We start from the raw sequence: 19,451 nt of genomic DNA, 5'->3' as shown, positions 1-19,451 counted from the left end.
ACACAAAATCTATTTCCATTGACGATGCTGTGTGTGTGGGAGGAATTGGAGTCTACACCTAGTGCACAAAACATTAAGAACACCTTCCTAATATTGTGTTCCACACTAACAAACACAGGTTAATGGACTTACTGTAAATACAGGTTAATTGCTACAAGGGTTTTTGCCTCAAATACACAGAGAAAAAAATATGTGTAATATGAAAACCCCTGTGACAACAAATAATACAAGACTGAACATAACCGGCTAACTATTAATGTTCTGCTGTCACATCAACAGGGTTGAACCTTTATATTTTAATACAAGGCATCAGTCTGGACATAATGAGGGATAGAACAATAAAATACAATTGATTATAAACTGGGTGGTTCGAGCCCTGAATGCTGATTGGCTGACAGCTGTGGTAAATCAGACCGTATACCACGGGTATGACAAAACATGTATTTTTACTGCTCTGATTACGTTGGTAACCAGTTTATAATAGCAATAAGGCACCTCAGGGGTTTGTGGTATATGGCCAATATACCACGGCTAAGGGCTATGTCCAGGCAGTCCGCGTTGCGTCGTGCGTAAGAACAGCCCTTAGCCGTGGTATATTGGCATATACCACACCCCGTCGTGCCTTATTGCTTAAAATGAATCTTTGAATAAAATCTGTATGACTCAGTTTAGCTTGTATCCCTTTCACCTAATAAGCCTGCATCCTTAAAAACAAATCCTCTCAAGACATACACATCCCTTCTCCTCCTTTTCTGAAACACTATTAAAGAGATTCTCTGGAAGAAAACAGTCTCTTTAAAACTAGGGATTTAGTGTCTTATTGAGGTAAAACAGTAATTATTCTCAAAGATTATCCATGTATGAACTACACATTGACACATTCGGCCCAAAGCAGGAGGTTTAAAAAGTACTTTCTTAGTCACCAAAGCACCGGAGCATGTCTTTAACCAGTCACCATACAGATGGCCATGGTCTGCAGCTTATGATAATTAAGCAGAGCTACTGTCTACTGTACTGTATAGCATTACAGAGACCTTGTTGACTTCACCCCCATTTACTAGGACAGTACTTTTTCTCCCTGACGGTGCAGGCAGGGCCTGGTTGTAAATGAGGAAGAGTATTAGCAATTCCCAGCCTTTGGAGAAGCATGTGTCAGGCCTAGAGTCTGTTATTTATGAGTCCTCTCAGTCCTCAGCCCTTCCTCTGCTGCTGCTGCAGAGATGCTGCTTGGGATTCATTATTGAAGAGGCCCTTCCACTCCTTATTAGATCTTAGATTTTTGGAGTGCATTAAGGAATTACATTCAGACTGAGAGCGTCAGCCATGCCTGATGGTCTCTCTCCCTCTCTGAGTGAGTAGTGAGCCTCTGTCTCTCTCTCTTTCAGAAACAGACAGACAGACATACAGGCACGGAAAACATGATCCTTCTCTCTGTCTTTCTCTCTCCCTCCCACTCACAAACAAACACACGCACGCATGCACGTACACAGACACACACACACAGTTCTGTCCTTTATTGATCCTCACGATCTGCCAGGGAGAGTCTGGCTCACGCATCTCTATGGGGGTATTCTATCCTATCCTCATATTCCCTCAATGAACAAGCATCCCTGATAGAGAATGACTTAAATCAGGAGCTAATACTGTGATTTCTGTGTGGGAACACTATATAAGCATGCATTAATACCAGGTCACTCTAAAAAATGAGGATCTAACCCTCAAGAGATCTCCTGGTAGAATTAGATCATGTTAAAAACTCAGCTTGCAGAAAGATGAGATAAGATAGATAGAGGAAGGTAATCCAGATGACTAATATAGGATCATTGATATGCATGATTTATGTCTCTCGTCATACAGGTTTCCAGCAGTGTAGGATTTACCAAGCTGAAAACAGACACAAAAACAGAATACAGGAAGCTCTGTTCATCTCCAATTGCACCAGGGAGTGTTGGTTTGTACCAAGCTTTCTCTAATCAGACGATCCACATGTGGATGTTATTTCATTGACCTTACTGTCCTGGAAAGTCCATGGTGATTGACCCACTGAAATCCAATGGTGCCTTTTGTGCTATGATTGGCCTAATTTACTAGGTGTGGAAGTCCTTGATACATCTGGTAAACACACATAGAATGTCATAGAAAAATAAATCATCAACATTTTAGAGGACTTTGAACAGTATTAAATATCCTGTTTGTGCGCGGCTTCAGTGTGAGATCCAAACCTCTAATGCCAACGTCAAGCTGATTTTTTATATTTGTCGAAGCATTGCAGCATTTTGACAAAGGCCAAATTATAAATATAAGTGAATGCTCAAATATCACTAAAACATTTTCCAATCTAACTAGGGATTTTGTACACGCCTGACTGTGACTGTTCACTGTAAAGCTTCTGTTGGATTACAATTCTCCTAAATAGAAAAAGGTTGAAGAAGGTTGAGAAACAGTGAGCCTACAGCGCAATGAAACAAATGATGGTTGACACACACACACACACAATGTAACGATACTGTCCTGTGTATTTCAGAGAATCCACAACATCAGAATTGCTGATTAAAATAAATACTTGGTTTAAAACAATTGCATAAGTCAAATGATAAGTGTTTTTGGTAGCTTGTTCTGTACACAATAACCCTGTTTGTTACCCCTAGTTGTACCTAGTTAGGCTATACAAAAAACTCTTGCCATTCTCTCTCTGCTTAGGAGAATGCCAAGAGTGTGCAAAGCTGTCATCAAGGCAAAGGGTGGCGACTTTGAAGAATCTCAAATATAAAATGCATTTTGATTTTTTTGGTTACTACATGATTCCATGATATTTCACAGTTTTGATGTCTTCACTATTATTCACTATTATTTGATGTCTTCACACCACTATTATTCACATTTATTCTACAATGTAGAAAATAGTAAAACTAAAGAAAACCCATAGAATGAGTAGGTGTGTCCAAACTTTTGACTGGTACTGTATAAACGTAACATGCAACAATATCAATGATTTTACTGAGATACAGTTCATGTAAGGAAATCAGTCAATTGAAATAAATTAATTAGGCCCTAATCTATGGATTTTACATGACTGGGAACGGGCACAGCTATGAGTGGCCTGGGAAGTCATAGGCCCACCCACATGGAAACAAGGCCCACCCACTGGGGAGCCAGGCCCAGCCAATCAGAACGTATTTTTTTATTACAGACAGAAATACTCCTCAGTTCCATCAGCTGTCCAGGTGGCTGGTCTCAGACGATCCCGCAGGTGAAGAAGCCAGATGTGGAGGTCCTGGGCTGGTGTGTTTATACGAGGTCTACTGTTGTGAGGCCGGTTGGACATACTGACAAATTCTCTAAAACAACGTTGGAGGCGGCTTATGGTAGAGAAATTAACATTCAATTCTCTGGCACCAGCTCTGGTGGACATTCCTGCAGTCAGCATGCCAATTGCAAGCTTCCTCAAAACTTGTGGCATTTTATTGTGTGACAAAACTGCACATTTTAGAGTGGCCTTTTATTGTCCGCAGAACAAGATGCACCTGTGTAATGATCATGCTGTTTAATCAGCTTCTTGATATGCCACACCTGTCAGGTGGATGGATTATCTTGGCAAAGGAGAAATGCTCACTAACAGGGATGTAAACAAATTTGTCCACTAAATTTGAGAGAAATAATATTTTTGTGCATATGGAAAATTTATGGGATCTTTAATTTAACCTCATGAAACATAGGATGATCACTTTACATGTTGCGTTTATCTTTTTGTTCAGTATATAAATACATATGTGCCAAAATCAAATTCTGATGGTGGAATCTGAAGTACAGTTTTTCTTGGCGCACTTCACTATACATTTGGGTCAACTCATTATTCTTTCAGTCCAGCCAGAGACCAATCTTTGTGTAGCTAGAACTGGCCTAGGCAGCTGGGTCATCTTTCATTATCATAAAGACGTCTATTAACAAGGGGCCAATTGTCTCCTCATTCCCAATAAACTAGCCTACTGTTGTTCATTGAACGCATCTGTCGGGATTGCAGCATATGTCGTGGAGTTCAGCCCAAAAGCAGTGTCTTTACATAGCAACAACCATTTCAGGTTTCTTTGAATACTGTGTGTATGCAACACATTTTAAAAAATGTAATTTTAATGTCTAAAAATGCCTCGACCACATTTATGCTAGACTATAAAAATAAAATTAAAAATACCATGATAGTCAGAAAAAGAAAGGTGTTCTGTCATGTATTTAAAATATTATGTGGTACACATAGGCATACGCTACATGAATGGTCCAATATACACCTCAAGGGAGTTTTCTATCACTAATTGAAATAGTTCAGCATTTGAGAATAGGAAGACACAGCAAGACATTACATGAGAGGTGTTTGAAGTTGAACAAATCACTGCACATTCACCAGAAAAATAACAAGTGACCGCTTGAATCAATAATACAAAAATCGTATCTTACCTGATTACATGCAGGGTCGTCAAGATTTCCTCTAAAGTATCCCCATGAATCTTTAAAAACCGAGTTTTGCATCCACATTAGATTCCACAGTGTTCTGATACGGATTCTCCTCCCTGTATCACGCTGAAAGAATAAAACGGGACTGAGTACAAGGCGCCTGTGCGTGGAGAGGGGGACGGCTCGATGGTGCGTGATGCATGCGGCTCAAAACGAATGACAGACTACACTTCCGGACCGCTATGATTACCAAGGTGAAGGTTTCAGTGTGTACCCTACAGTGCACTCTGGGTAAAAGACTCTGTCCAACTATCTAACCACTCCTGACTTCGCTGGTGATCTGTCCCCCGAGCCTGTGTGATGGCTATCCCATGGGACCCCTGCAAAAATTCGGCGACATCTCACGCTTCCCGCTGTGCGTCGCATGACCAATCAGGCTTTTCGATTGATGGGACCCTAATTGTCTCGCATGTTGAATAGGATGACTTTTAAAATGTGCTTGTTCATAAATGACAATAACTGTAACCTTTGAATAGCTTCATATAGCTCCTGGGAAATAATGATTCATACTGTATGTTCAGGCCGTGGAAATTGGGACCTGTACCCATCAGTTCACAAGGCTTACTTGATGGCTTGCATTCTGTTGATGTAAAAAAGCTTTGGCGAAGTTAAAACTAGTAAAAGGGTTGTGGAGGTCTGTTGTGTGCGGTCCAGAATTATGACTGTGCTATCATACTATTTGCCCTCATATACTGCCATCTAGTGAATGTCTCAGCTATTGTTTTGAAAAATGTCTACGCAAATTACACTGTAACTTTTTATTCTGCTAATACAATAACATTTCATTGCACATTCTTAATTTTCTATGGATCAATTTAGAGAGTTACTATATGATATGGACTTGAATGATGTTGTTTAATGATGTTTAACTCTGTGGAATGTGATTTCATATCAAATAAAAGTGTATTGGTCGTGTACACATATTTTGCAGATGTTATCTATCGCAGGTCCAGCTAAATGCGTATGTTTCTTGCTCCAACAGTGAAACATACCTAGCAAGTAACGTTAGCAATACGAAGCAATAAACACAAATCCCCAAAATAAAATTAAGAAATTAAGAAATATCAGAACAAGCAACATCAGAGTCCAAAATACATAAATATAATTCAAAGGTTTTCATTTTTAAAACTATTTTCTACATTGTAGAATAATAGTGAATAAATCAAAACTATGAAATAACACAAATGGAATCATGTAGTAACCAAAAAAAGTGTTAAAATAATCTAAATATATTTTATATCTGAGATTCTTCAAAGTAGCCTTCCTTTGCCTTGATGCCAGCATTGCACACTTTTGGCATTCTCTCAACCATCTTCATCTGGAATGCTTTTCCAACTCTTCTTGAAGGAGTTCCCACTTATGCTGAGTAGTGGTTTCTTTGCAGCAATTCAACCATGAAGGCCTGATTCACGCAGTCTCCTCTGTACAGTTGATTTTGAGATGTGTCTCTACTTGAACTCTGTGAAGCATTTATTTGGGCTGCAATTTCTGAGGCTGGTAACTCTAATGAACTTATCCTCTTCAGCAGAGGTAACTCTTTTATTTTTATTTTTATTTTTTCACCTTTATTTAACCAGGTAGGCCAGTTGAGAGCAAGTTCTCATTTACAACTGCGACCTGGCCAAGATAAAGCGAAGCAGTGCGACACAAACAACAGCACAGAGTTACACATGGAATAAACAAGCGTACAGTCAATAATACAATAGAAAAAGTCTATATACAGTGTGTGCAAATGAGGTAGGATAAGGGAGGTAAGGCAATAAATAGGCCATAGTGGCAAAGTAATGACAATATAGCAAATAAACACTGGGGTGATAGATGTGCAGAAGATGAGTGTGCATGTAGAGAAACTGGGGTGCAAAGGAGCGAAATAAATAACAGTATGGGGATGAGGTAGTTGGATGGGCTATTTACAGATGGGATATGTACAGGTGCAGTGATCTGTGAGCTGCTCTGATAGCTGGTGCTTAAAGCTAGTGAGGGAGATATGAGTCTCCAGCGTCAGTGATTTTTGCAGTTCGTTCCAGTCATGGCAGCAGAGAACTGGAAGGAAAGGCGGCCAAATGAGGAATTGGCCTTGGGGGTGACCAGTGAAATATACCTGCTGGAGCGCGTGCTACGGGTGGGTGCTGCTATGGTGACCAGTGAGCTGAGATAAGGCGGGGCTTTACCTAGCAAAGACTTATAGATGACCTGGAGCCAGTGGGTTTGGCGACGAATATGAAGTGAGGGCCAGCCATCGAGAGCATACAGGTCGCAGTGGTGGGTAGAATATGGCGCTTTGGTAACAAAACGGATGGCACTGTGATGGACTGCATCCAATTTGCTGAGTAGAGTGTTGGAGGCTATTTTGAAAATGACATCGCCGAAGTCAAGGATTGGTAGGATAGTCAGTTTTACGAGGGTATGTTTGGCAGCATGAGTGAAGGATGCTTTGTTGCGAAATACAATGCCGATTCTAGATTTAATTTTGGATATGAGATTCTTAATGTGAGTCTGGAAGGAGAGTTTACAGTCTAACCAGACACCTAGGTATTTGTAGTTGTCCACATATTCTAAGTCAGAACCGTCCAGAGTAGTGATGCTGGACGGGCGGGCAGGTGTGGGCAGCGATCGGTTGAAGAGCATGCATTTAGTTTGCATTTAAGAGCAGTTGCAGGCCACGGAAGGAGAGTTGTATGGCATTGAAGCTCATCTGGAGGTTAGTTAACAAAGTGTCCATAGAAGGCCCAAAAGTATACAGAATGGTGTCGTCTGCGTAGAGGTGGATCAGAGAATCACAAGCAGCAAGAGCGACATCATTGATGTATACAGAGAAGAGAGTCGGCCCGAGGATTGAACCCTGTGGCACCCCTATAGAGACTGCCAGAGGTCCGGACAACAGGCCCTCCGATTTACATTTACATTTACATTTTAGTCATTTAGCAGACGCTCTTATCCAGAGCGACTTACAGTAGTGAATACAGTTCATACATTTTTTTTGTTGTACTGGCCCCCCGTGGGAATCGAACCCACAACCCTGGCGTTGCACACACCATGCTCTACCAACTGAGCCACAGGGAAGGCAAAAATCTTATTTTCAATGATGGCCTAGGAACAGTGGATTAACTGCCTTGTTCAGGGGCAGAACAACAGATTTGTACCTTGTCAGCTCAGGGATTTGAACTCGCAACCTTTCGGTTACTAGCCCAACGCTCTAACCACTAGGCTACCCTGCCGATTTGACATACTGAACTCTGTCTGAGAAGTAGTTGGAGAACTAGGCGAGGCAGTCATTTGAGAAACCGATGCTGTTTAGTCTGCCGATAAGAATGTGGTGATTGACAGAGTCGAAAGCCTTGGCCAGGTCAAAGAACACAGCTGCACAGTATTGTCTCTTATCGATGGCGCGTCTTCCTTTCCTGTGGCGGTCCTCATGAGAGCCAGTTTCATCATAGTGCTTGAGGGTTTTTGCGACTGCCCTTGAAGAAACTTTCAAAGATCTTGAAATTATCCAGATTGATTGACCTTCATGTCTTAAAACTATTGATGAACTGTCGTTTCTCTTTGCTTATTTGAGCTGTTCTTGCCATAATATGGACTTGGTCTTTTAATAAATAGGGATATCTCCTGTATACCCCCCTACCTTGTCACAACACAACTGATTGGCTCAAGCCCATTAAGAAAGAAAGAAATTCCACAAATTAACTTTTAACAAGGTACACCTGTTAATTGAAATGCATTCCAGATGACTATCTCATGAAGCTGGTTGAGAGAATGCCAAGAGTGTGCAAAGCTGTCATCAAGGCAAAGGGTGGCTACTTTGAATAATCTCAAATCTCAAATATATTTTGATTTGTTTAACACTTTTTTGGTTACTACATTGTTCCATATTGTTATTTCATAATTGTAATATCTTCACTATTATTCTACAATGTAGAAAATAGTAAAATTAAAGAAAACCTTTTAATGAGTAGGTGTGTCCAAACTTTTGACTGGTACTGTATATACACACCAAACTATGACATTACTCGTTCTGATAATTTATTTTGGAATCTGTGTGTGTGTGTATGTGTGTGTGTGTGTGTGTGTGTGTGTGTGTGTGTGGATGTATATAATGGTGTGTAGACAGTATGCATAGTATATGACTAGGAAAGGTGTGTACAGCAGTAGTTATATATGATGACCCATTACTAGAATACAGTATATCTCGTCATGGTAACTCTGTGCACTCAAATTGCCATCGATAAAATGCTATTGTGTTCGTTGTCCATAGCTTTTGCCTGCCTATCGCCACCAAGGAGCACTCTGTTCACAATGTTGACATCAGCAAACCGCTCACCTACATGTCGCCATTCAGCTGCCATCTGCCCTGTACAGTTGAAACCAGGATTCATCTGTAGGTGAGCATTTGCCCACTGAAGTCGGTTACGACGCCGAACTGCAGTCAGGTCAAGACCTTGGTTAGGACGACAAGCACGCAGATGAGCTTCTCTGAGAAGGTTTCTGAGAGTTTGTGAAGAAATTCTTTGGTTGTGCAAACCCACAGATTCGTCAGCTCTCCGGGTGGCTGGTCTCAGACGATTCTGCAAGTGAAAAAGCCTGATGTGGAGGTCCTGGGCTGACGTGGTTACACGTGGTCTGAGGTTGTAAGGCCAGTTGGACGTACTGCCAAATTCTCTAAAACGACATCAGTGGCGGCTTATGATAGAGAAATGAACATTGCATCTCTGTCAAAAGCTCTGGTGGACATTCCTACAGTCAGCATGCCCATTGCACACTCCCTCAAAACTTGAGACATCTGTGGCATTGTGTTGTGTGACCAAACTGCACATTTTAGAGTGGCCTTTTATTGTCCCCAGCACAAGATGCACCTGTTTGATGATCATGCTGTTTAATCAACCTCTTGGTATGCCACACCTGTCAGATGGATGGATTATCTTGGCAAAGGAGAAATGCTCACTAACAGGGATCTAAACAAATTTGTGCGCAAAATTTGTGGTAAATTCGCTTTTTGTGCGGATGGTAAATTTCTGGGATCTTTTATTTCAGCTCATGAAACATGGGACCAACACTTTACATGTTGCGTAGATATTATTGTTCAGTATATGAAGTGGGTAAAACAGTATGTAAACATTATTCAAGTAACCAGTGTACAATGACTATGTACAAAGGGCAGCAGTCTCTAGGAATCAGGGTAGAGTACCGGGTGGTAGTTGTCTAGTAACAGTGACTAAGTTCAGGGCAGGGAACTGGGCGGAGGCCAGCTATAGTGGTGACTATTTAACAGTCTGACGGCCTTGAGATATAAGCTTTTTTTCCATCTCTCGGTCCCAGCTTTGATGTACCTGTACTTTCACTGCCTTCTAGTGGTAGTGGTTCCTTGATGATCTTCTTGGCCTTCCTGGTGACAGGTCAGCAGCTAAACTAAAATCTCTATTGTTTCCATTTCGCCAAAATGCACATAGGGCAGTCATACATTCTCAGTCTACTCTGTAATGGCTTAGTAATATCTTGACTGTGATGCATGACATAGCAGCCTCTGTCTGTCCCTGTCGGTCTCCCTCAGTCAGTGGAATACCTGGGTAATTGGAAGATGACAGCTTAATTTATTTAACTGATTACACACCGACACACTCTGCTTCAGATGTGGAACTTCAGTGCTCACTTTGTGACTGAAAAATGGTTGTTGAGTATATATTAAAATTAGTCAATGTCAACAGTTTGTGGAATTTTGAATACACAAAATAAGTTTTATGAAAACAGCTAGCCACTCTGTCGCTGATTTTACAGTGTAAGACAGTGTAATACTTTTGTAACAACTTATCAAAAGTCCACAACACATTGTTTTAAATTGGACTGTCAGTGGTGTCCATTGGAATTTTACCCATTGACTTGTTTTACCCCTCTGTATTCACTGGCATCCAAGGAATTGGAAGATGTCCGTCTCTCTGCATACATCGACATTTACTCAGAACTGTAGGAAACAGCATGGTACCGCTTATATACTCTATTTCATGTACTGTATTCCGTTGCAGACTACTGATAGATCTCAATCGATTTTTTTCTTTTGAACAAGAATCCAAAGTAAAATACGTTGAAATATAATGCAGAATGGACTTCGGCAACGTCAAAAGTAGCTTATTGCAACTCTTGAATTTTGTTTTATAAATGAGGTCCACTGTGAGCTCTATACTTTCACATCAATACAGGCTTCTAGAAGATACACAACTCCATGTAGGCTGTTTGTCTTGACTATTCAGATCATATTTTATGGGTCATAGTAAGTCAAGGACCCTGGCATTAAAACACAAGTCGTCTCACACTGCTCTGAATAGCTTGCTAAGCTCAACACCTCTCTCGGAGAGAGAGCGAATGAATGGTATTTCTTTCTAGCAGTAGGAGGTGCTGTGTGATTTCTAATCTCTCTTGCAGAAAGATAGAAAGTGATGGTCTTGTTCTATGTAAAAACAGCGGGCGCTGTTGCTACCATCGCTGGAGCAATGGTGCTTAGATTTCTGGATAGCTGCTGTGTATATATATCACTCAAACAGATGGTGGTTGTACAACAACTCAAGTGTGGAGCTGGGAATGAGACAGTCATCAATAAGGATGAGGAATTATAGCTGTACTGAAACATGACTGCTGGTTAGGCTGAGAGAGACCCGCACGCACACAGACATACACACCTGCACTTAAACATGACATTTGACTAAGATGACATTGCAGGGCTCTGCGTGGGATCATGACAGAGCACTTCATCAAATTTGCCCCCTAGTTAGCTGTGTGTGTGTGTGTGTGTGTGTGTGTGTGTGTGTGTGTGTGTGTGTGTGTGTGTGTGTGTGTGTGTGTGTGTGTGTGTGTGTGTGTGTGCGTGCGTGCGTGCGTGCGTGCGTGCGTGCGTGTGTGTGTAAGGGATTTGGTTGTCTTAGTTCTTGGTATGAATGGTCTTTAATTTTGAACCCTTGTTGTAATAGGTTGGGTTTTACATTTGATTGATTATAAAGTTCAACGATGGATCGCGGATCCAGGCGTGTTTTCCAGGGTTCTCCATTCACTGATTTCACTCCTGGAAAAGGCCTGTTTATTGAAGATAGTGGTGTTCATAGTGAAGTTGTGCAGAATGTAGTCATAGTATGAGAATTACCGCAGTATATGATTTCATGTATGACTTCAGCGTTCCATAAGTACTTTAGTGTTTTGAAAGTGCCACATTTCATCCACATTCTCATAGATTTCTTACAAAAAATGTAAACTCATTGTTTTCACCTTAGATTATTTTGTCTGTGATGGGTTGTTCCCTTTAGTATTAGGAAAAAATCAGCCCTGTTATAGTGACAACCCCAACTTACTTTGGCCTACATAATGTATGTGGCCCATATTCTTGTCTAGAGGCATTCAGGCCTAATAAATGCCTCTCACACTAAATGGCACTGAAACATCAAGAGATGTCACTAGGGCGGTGATTACTCAGCCATGGAGCGTCTCTCCTTTTTCTTTCCAATACTCTCACAGACAAACAAGCACAAACATGATTTAACATTCCCAGCATTGAATTTCCTGGAGTTTCTCAACACGGCCCTGACAAACGTTTACACCTCAGAACCAACGTGGTATTGTCTGTCTTCACATGCCTGATCCCTCGTGGTTACTGTTTTTCTCACTTGTTATTTTTGTAGAGGTTAGCCTGTGGTGAATCTCTCATCTTTTTAGGAAGAATGCAGTGGAAAAATGTTGGCATGCTGCTTTGATGTTCGCAGCTCAACCATGAGACGAACATGAAAGGGAGGCTGTTTTCCCTCCCGTACTCATTTACATAACTTATCATCATTTAAGAAATTACATTTATCATAACACTCTTGATTGCGGCATTATGTGCAAACAGTCTCCCATTATTCAATTCCCTCTCAGTATTCTAATCTTCTAACAAACATTTTTGTGTGACCCACTGTAGGCACATTCGCAACACATTGGCTATAATGTAACAAAATGTGGAAAAGGGGAAGGGGTCTGAATACTTTCCGAATGCACTGTATGCATCATATTCCAGCTCACACACGTACAGGCATGCAAAAGCACACATATGCACACACACAGACACAATAATCAGAGTGCTGCTGGGTCAAGTGTTGCTTCTGTTCACGCTAATAGCTAAAATATGCTATATAGTAGCCATTATTTAAACGCAGCAGCAGCTCAGCCAAATTGTAGGTTAAATATGGATTATGTATGTGTTTTTAGTTGATAATGTAAGGTCCTGCTTTGCAGCTGGCTTTTGAAAGTAATCAAGACAATGTCAGGACAGAACCCATTGTTGACAGAATACTAATATATGGTTTAGTATTAAGTAAATGAAAAAGGCTTCTTGCGTGTCACATCTTTTCATCAGGATTTACTGTAGTGTGAAAGCGCCTGGGCACAGTGTACAATCACACAAACAGTTTAATTAAACTATCACAGCGATAGGGAGAAAGGAACGGAACACTTGTATTGTCTTGTTTAATTAAGTCTGAGTCAAATTCCCATGACTCGCGATCAAAGAATTTTACCATACCCTTTCAAATCACTAACCTAATTTGTCAATTGCATCCAATTTTCCAGTTGAAACAGTTGATGAGTTGAACCATAAAATTAGGCCTAATACATCTACAACATTTTTGTATTAAATGTACACAACTCTAACCTGAACTGCAACTGATAACTTTAAACAACAACTCAGTTTGTTTATTTTCTCCCCCAGTGACTTTCCTGTTGTCCACTCTATAATGGTGGACTGAGCACATTAACCAACAAGAAACATGAATAAACTGAATAATGGATTGTCAGGCTATCAGATGGCTCATGACAGAGAAACAATTGAAAGTTGGTTTAGAAACTGTTCATGGACCACAATATTTAGTGATTTCCGTGGTTCTGTGAGAAGTAATAGATGGTAAAGAATGGTGAAGGCGGAGATGGAAAGCCTGTGGCATCTGCTGTCCAGGGACATAACACATGAATCACATTCATATTGTCGGTTATTTACAATGTGACACCAAACGCCACATAATGCTCAAGGACCCCTTGATTTAAACAGTGAGATGGAAAAGAAGGGTTCTACTCTTCCTGAAAACTGTAGGCTGCCTCCCAGTTCTATAAGCACACTGTATATTCTACCACAGTTATAAGAGTATAAGGGCACAGGGTGAGACCCAGATGCAGACACGGGAGGCAGGTGGTCCGAGTCTCTGATATTTATTAGAATCCAAGGGGCAGGCAAGAGAATGGTCGTGGACAGGCAAAAGACCATAAAGTCAGAGTCCAGGAGGTACAGAGTGGTCAGGGCAGGCAGTATGGTCAGGCAGGCGGGTTCAGAGTCAATGCAGGCAAGGGTCAAAACTGGGAGGAGCTGCAAAAAACAGAAAAGGAAAAAGCAGGAGCACAGAGTAACACGCTGGTTGACTTGACAAAACAAGACGAACTGGCACAGACAGAAAACACAGATATAAATACCCAGGGGACAATGGGGAAGATGGGTGTCACCTGGAGGGGTACCACCTGGCGCCCTACCTGGGCGCATACCTGGTTGACCGGGGTGCCGGCAGTGGAAGTCGGTGATGAGGGCTGGGTCCAGGATGTCTCTAGTGGGGACCCAGCACCTCTCCTCTGGGTCATAACCCTCCCAGTCAACCAGGTACTGGAAACCCCTGCCCGCGGTTTTACACTCAGGAGACGTCTCACCGTGAACGCCGGATGGCCACTGATGACACGGGGTGAAGGGGTGGGCCTGGAAACAGAAGACAAAGGGCTGTGAGACACGGGCTTAATCCAAGACACATGGAACGTAGGGTGAATAGGGAGGGTACGGGTTAGTAAAAGACGCACAGCTGTGGAACTAAGGACTCTAGAGATGAGGAAAGGGCCAATGAAATGGGGGGAAAGTTTGCGGGACTCCACCCGAAGGGGCAGGTCCCATGTGGATAGCCATACCTTCTGCCCAATGCGATAGCAAGGAGCTGGAGTCCGGTGGCGGTCCGCTTGTCGACGATACCTGGAGTTGGTCTTGAGAAGTGCCACCCAGGCACTTCTCCAGGTACGCCGACAGCGGCGGACGAACATCTGGGCCGAGGGTATGTTGACTTCCTGCTCTTGTTCTGGGAAGAGTGGAGGCTGATACCCCATGAAGCATTTGAAAGGGGAGAGTCCCGTGGCAGGACAGTGAAGAGTGTTCCGGGCAAACTTCACCCAGACCAGTTGTCGGCTCCAGGTAGTGGGGTTGGTCGAGACAAGGCATCTTAAGGTTGTTTCCAGGTCTTGATTTGCTCGCTCTGACTGGCCGTTGGATTGGGGATGGAATCCGGAGGACAGGCTGGCCAACGACCCCATAAGGGTGCAGAACGCCTTCCAGAACTGAGACGAAAACTGAGGACCCCGGTCGGAGACCATGTCCACCGGGAGTCTGTGGATCCTGAAGACGTGCTTCACCATGAGCTGGGCCGTCTCTTTGGCAGAGGGTAGTTTGGGGAGAGGGATGAAATGGGCGGCCTTGGAAAACCGATCCACGACCGCCAGAATGACAGTGTTGCCATCAGACGGAGGGAGCCCAGTGACAAAGTCCTAAGATATATGGGACCAGGGACGATGAGGGACAGTTAGTGGCTGAAGGAGGCCAGAAGGGGCTTGCCGCGGAGTCTTATTCTGAGTACAAACGGTGCATGTGTCAGGAACAAGAGGCGTCAGGAACCATTGTGGGCCACCAGAAATGTTGTCGGAGGAAGGCCAGGGTTTGACGGGAACCCAGATGACAGGTAAGCCTGGAGGAATGAGCCCATTCCAGGACCCGGGACTGGACTGAATTGGGGACGAACAATGGGTTAGCCGGGCCCCCTCCAGGGCCAGGCTAGGAATGTTGTGTCTTGCGGATCAGGGTCTCAATACCCCAGCCCACAGCAGCCGCAAGGCATGAGGTTGGGAGGATGGTCTCGGAGTCAGAGGATGTGGCAGCGGGACTGTACGGCCGAGAGCGGGCATTAGGTTTAACATTCTTGGACTCTGGACGATAGGAAATGGTGAAGTTGAACCTGGGGAATAACAGAGCCCACCGGGCCTGCCTGGAGTTAAGGCGCTTGGCTGTGCGGAGATATTCCAAATTCTTGAGTTCGGTCCAAACCAAAAACGAATGTTCTGCTCCCTCCAGCCAGTGTCTCCACTCCTCCAGTGCCATCTTGACCACCAGGAGTTCTCGGTTACCCACGTCGTAGTTTCTTTCTGCAGAGCTGAGACGATGGGGCAGGAAGGCACAGGGATGGAGCTTTTGGTCCTGGATGGATCGCTGGGACAGGATAGCCCCCACTCCAACGTCAGAAGCATCGACCTCAACCACAAACTGATGGGACGGGTCCGGATGGATGAGGACGGGGGCTGTAGTGAACCAATGCTTCAGGTCCACAAAGTCTCTGTCAACCGCTGGGGACCATGTGAACGTTACCTTGGGAGAGGTGAGTGCCGAGAGGGGGGCCGCCAGGGTGCTGTAGGCTTGAATGAAACGCCGGTAGAAATGAGCAAACCCCAGGAAACATTGTAGCTGCACCCTGGACGTAGGTTGGGGCCAATCCACTACTGCTTTCACCTTTTCTGGGTCCATCTGGACATTTCCTTCCTTTCCTCCTAAAATAGCCCAGAAAGGAGCAGGTAGAACGGTGGAACTCACATTTCTCCGCTTTCACAAATAACTGGTTCTCCAGGAGGCGCTGAAGGACTTGTTGAACATGGAGGATGTATTCTTGGGCAGAAAGGGGGAAAAAACAGGATGTCGTTGAGGTAGATGAACACAAAACGATTTAATGTGTCCCAGAATACATCGTTAACCAGGGCCTGGAATATCGTTGGTGAGTCCAAACGGCATGACCAAGTACTCATAATGTCCACTGGCAGTATTGTGAAGGCTGTATTCCTCTCAACCCCTTTGATTATCCAAACTAGGTGGTAGGCATTCCAAAGGTCCAGCTTGGAGAAGATGGTAGCCCCCTGGAGAGGTTCGAAAGCCGAGGAGAGGAGTGGTAGGGGGTAACAATTCTTGATCGTTATGTCATTAAGGCCCTGGTAGTTAATGCACGGACGCAGGGTCTTGTCCTTCTTTTCCACAAAGACAAACCCTGCGCCGGCAGGAGATGCAGATGGACGGATGCCTCCAGCAGCCAGAGTCCTCAATATACTCCTCCATGGCCTTGGTCTCCGGGCCGGATAGGGAATATAGCCCACTTCGAGGCAGTGTGGTGCCTGGGAGAAGGTCAATGGCACAATCATAGGGACGATGCGGGGGAAGAGAAGAAGCCCGTGCCTTGCAGAAGACCTCCAGGATGTTATGGTACTCTGCGGGGATGGCAGAGAAATCCGAGGCTTGACTTAAGCCCTGAGGAGGCCGTCTCGGGGAAGGCTGCGCTGCTTTGAGGCAATGGCAGAATGGACTCCAACCCAGGATTGAACTCATGGTCCAGTCAATAACGGGGTTGTGTTTTGGAGCCAAAAAAATCCCAAAACAGGGACAAGGGGGGACTCATTGAGGAGAAGCTGTATAGCCTCACTGTGATTTCCTGAAACCTGCAGATTAACAGGAACAGTGCTGTGGGTAACTCTACCAATGGAGAGGCCGTCCAGTGCTCTAGCGTCCATAGGAACAGAGAGGAGATGAGTGGGGATACCTAATTCAGAAACTGGGGTAGCGTCCATAAAACTTGCATCCGCATCAGAGTCAATGAACACCCGGAGATACTTAGACTGGTCTCCCAACAGCAGTGTCACAAAAAAGGGATTGCGGTTGATGGGAATTAGAGGATTCCCAGTCTGGCTCACCAGAGTACTTGTACCTACTAAAGAAATAGGTCTCTTAACCGGGCAGGTGGCTATATAATGTCCCGCAGCCCCACAGTACAGACAAGTGTTGGAATTTAGCCTATGTGAACGTTCCCTAGGTGATAATCTAGCTCTGCCCAGTTGCATAGGTTACAGTGTATCTGACTCACCCATCGCCAATGATTAGAGGGAACTCAGGTGGCTTCGGGTCTTCTCGGAAATACAGCCTTCGGGGACTTCCGAATTCCTTCGGACATGAACGAGCAGCAGCGGATAAACGAGTGTGCCCAAGACCAGACCTCCTCTCACTCCTGCTTTCCCGTAGACGCCCATCAATCCTAAGAGCGATAAGGGAATCGAGGCCCAGCGGTAACTCCCGAGCTGCTAGCTTGTCTTTTATTTCCTCTGAAAGTTCATGAAGGAAGGTATCGAATAGGGACTCCGGATTCCAGGCATTCTGGGCGGCCAATGTGTGAAAATCTGCCACACTATGGGAGTGTTTACGTATTTCAAGTAGTTGTCGGGCCACCTCTCTACTGGATACCGGAGAATCGAACACCTTCCTCACCTCTGCCATGAAATATTCCAGATGACGACAAATGGCGGATTATTGCTCCCAAACTGCCGTAGACCAGGAGAGTGCCCTTCCCATCATTAGCGTAATAATATACGCTATCTTCGACCGGTCCAAAGGGAATGAAGATGGCTGCAGCTCAAAAATAAGGGAGCACTGAGAAAGAAAACCCTCGCAGGTTCCAGGATCCCCAGAATATCTCTCCGGAGGAGGTAAGCGGGTTTCTCGGGGAGCCAGGGTAGGCTGTACAAAGCCACCACTGATAGTAGACAGGTTACTGGGTGGTTCGGGGTTCTCAGAGATGACAGGTTGCCTATGAGCTAACTCACTGATTTGCTCCATAATAGTTTTGAACCCTTGGTCGTCGCATTCTGTCAGGGAACAAAGCCCATCCAAAAGGTCCAGCAGTAGCTCCTCATGCCTCCCAATGGTGGCTCCCTGCAGGGAGACAGCATGGCGGAGCTGGTCCAAGTCTGCTGGGTCTGTCATGGCCAGTTCGTACTATAAGGGCACAGGATGAGACCCAGATGCAGACACAGGAGGCAGATGGTTCGAGTCTCTGATATTTATTAGTATCCAAGGGGCAGGCAAGAGAATGGTCATGGACAGGCAAAGATCATAACAAGGTCAGAGTCAAGGAGATTTTTTATTTTTATTTTACCAGGCAAGTCAGTTAAGAACAAATTCTTATTTTCAATGACGGCCTAGGAACAATGGGTTAACTGCCTTGTTCGGGGGTAAAACAACAGATTTGTACCTTGTCAGCTCAGGGATTTGATTTTGCAACCTTGCAGTTACTAGTCTAACACTCTAACCACTAGGCTACGCTGCCGCCCCAATAGAGTGGCAGGCAGGCTCGAGGTCAGGGCAGGCAGTATGGTCAGGCAGGCAGGTTCAGAGTCAAGGCAGGCAAGGGTCAAAACTGGGAGGACTAGCAAGAAACTGGGAAAAGGAAAAAGCAGGAGCACGGCGTAACACGCTGGTTGACTTGACAAAACAAGATGAACTGGCACAGACAGACAGAAAACACAGGTATAAATACCCAGGGGGTAATGGGGAAGATGGGTGACATCTGGAGGGGGTGGATTCAAGCACAGTGACAGGTGAAACAGATCAGGGTGTGACAACGAGAGGTAGCACTTTATTGTTTTTCTCTTTCATTCCATGATATTGAGCTCTTCAGAGACTTAGATAATACAAGTTTTCTTCAGAGGAAACACACCGTTTTTAAGTATGGATGTGTGAGTCACTGGATAGCAAAGGCAACAGGCCAACAGCTGTGTGTTTAGCTAGGATTAGGTCTGAGATTTGAAATAAGGTTTGGGCTAAGGCATGTTCTGGGGATATATTTGTTACAATGGCTACAGCTGGAGTTTGGTCAGATTTAGGGCTCAAGTCTGAGTCAGAGTAAAGATTAATTTAAGGGTTACATAAAGTATTGCTTAATTGTGGCTAAAGTAAATACAGTGCATTCGGAAAGTATTCAGACCCCTGGACTTTTCTTTATTTTGTTGCATTACAGCCTTAATCTAAAATGTTTTTTTTTTTTTACTCAGCAATC

The 19,451-nt window shown here is 44.0% G+C and overlaps 1 protein-coding gene across 5 annotated transcripts in view; it reads right to left on the bottom strand.

The window, feature by feature from the left end:
* Positions 1-4,789, bottom strand: part of LOC106566672 (poly(rC)-binding protein 4) — a 68,214-nt gene extending 63,425 nt beyond the window's left edge. Inside the window, exon 1 of one of the 5 annotated variants that reach the window (XM_014134929.3) lies at positions 4,450-4,789. The gene's annotated coding sequence lies outside the window, so the exon portion shown is untranslated. The remainder of the gene's footprint in view (positions 1-4,449) is intronic. The other 4 variants (XM_014134932.3, XM_014134927.3, XM_014134926.3 and 1 more) reach the window with 4 other exon arrangements.
* Between the last annotated feature and the right edge of the window lie 14,662 nt (positions 4,790-19,451).

Source organism: Salmo salar, chromosome 13 (genome assembly GCF_965601325.2).
Source record: "Salmo salar chromosome 13, fSalSal1, whole genome shotgun sequence".
NCBI classification, from domain to species: Eukaryota; Metazoa; Chordata; class Actinopteri; order Salmoniformes; family Salmonidae; genus Salmo; species Salmo salar.
Note: the sequence above shows the minus strand (reverse complement) of the source record. Positions and strands in the feature narration are given on the sequence as shown.